Below are 1310 nucleotides of genomic sequence, written 5' to 3' on the forward strand. Positions count from 1 at the left end.
AAGTGAAAAATCTGTATAATTTGTTCCTTACCACTGCTGCGTTGCGCGTGGGAGGTAACGAGCGGTCAGGTAATTTCCAAATGTGCACGTGACCCTTCCGCTCACATCTACGTGACCTTGTAGTAAAGTGTGCAAAAATAACACGGCGGAAGCTGAGTCAATGTTTTTTATCTATTGATCATTAGATTTTCTTTTCAGAAACGAACAGGTATTTAAAAAAGAAAAAAAAAATATTAGCGATTATTTTAATTTTACGCCGGAGTACTAGGGCCAGATCAATAAAGAACAATATCTGAAATTACAAGAATAAAGTTAAAGTATTATTGGAATAAAGTCAAAGGCTAATTTTGAGAGAAAAATCACAATGTTTCAAGAAAAAAAAGCCACAATATTACTAATAATAAAGTAAAGTTTTACAGAAAAAGTCACAAAAGTTTTACTTTTATGAGAATAAAGTCATAATTTTATGAGAATAAAGTCATAATTTTAGGTTCTGTGTTGTTTTAGACGCAAATGTCAGAGGCTTTAAAATGAGGTACATGGATCCTGTTAAGTTACACTTCAGCAGAAGTTTCACAAATAAGGAGACACTTCATGGTTTGGTTCATCACCATCATCATCCTCATCATCAGGATATTGAAAAGACAGAAAAAAGAGGAAACTATGGCAAAACATGAATAAAATAATGTGAACGAAAATTAAAAATTATGAAAAATAAAACCTGCGCCACTGCAGATGATTACATCTTCATGGTTACTGATAACGTGTCAATTCAAATATCTGTCAGTCAGGTCAGTCACTGGCAGAATCTTTTCAATATCCTGATGATAAGGATGATGATGGTGATGAACCAAACCATGAAGTATTTCCTTATTTGTGAAACCTCTGCTGAAGTGTAACTTAACAGGATGCTCCATGTTCCTCATTTTAAAGCCTCTGACATTTGCGTCTAAAACACAGAACCAAAAATTATGACTTTATTCTCATAAAAGTACAACTTTTGTGGCTTTTTTTTCTTGAAACATTGTGATTTTACTCTCAAAATTTGCTTTCGACTTATATTCCAATAATATTTTAACTTTATTCTTGTAATTTCAGATATAGTTTTTTTTTTCTTTTTTAAATACCTTTTCGTTTCTGAAAAGAAAATCTAATGATCAATGGATAAAAAACATTGACTCAGCTTCCGCCGTGTTATTTTTGCACACTTTACTACAAGGTCACGTAGATGTGAGCTGAAGGGTCACGTGCACATTTGGAAATTACCTGACCGCTCGTTACCTCCCACGCGCAACGCAGCAGTGGTAAGG

This window comes from Seriola lalandi, unplaced genomic scaffold, assembly GCF_002814215.2.
Source record: "Seriola lalandi dorsalis isolate HSWRI2012SDOR001 ecotype SW California unplaced genomic scaffold, Sedor1 jcf7180002053739, whole genome shotgun sequence".
Lineage (NCBI taxonomy): Eukaryota > Metazoa > Chordata > Actinopteri > Carangiformes > Carangidae > Seriola > Seriola lalandi.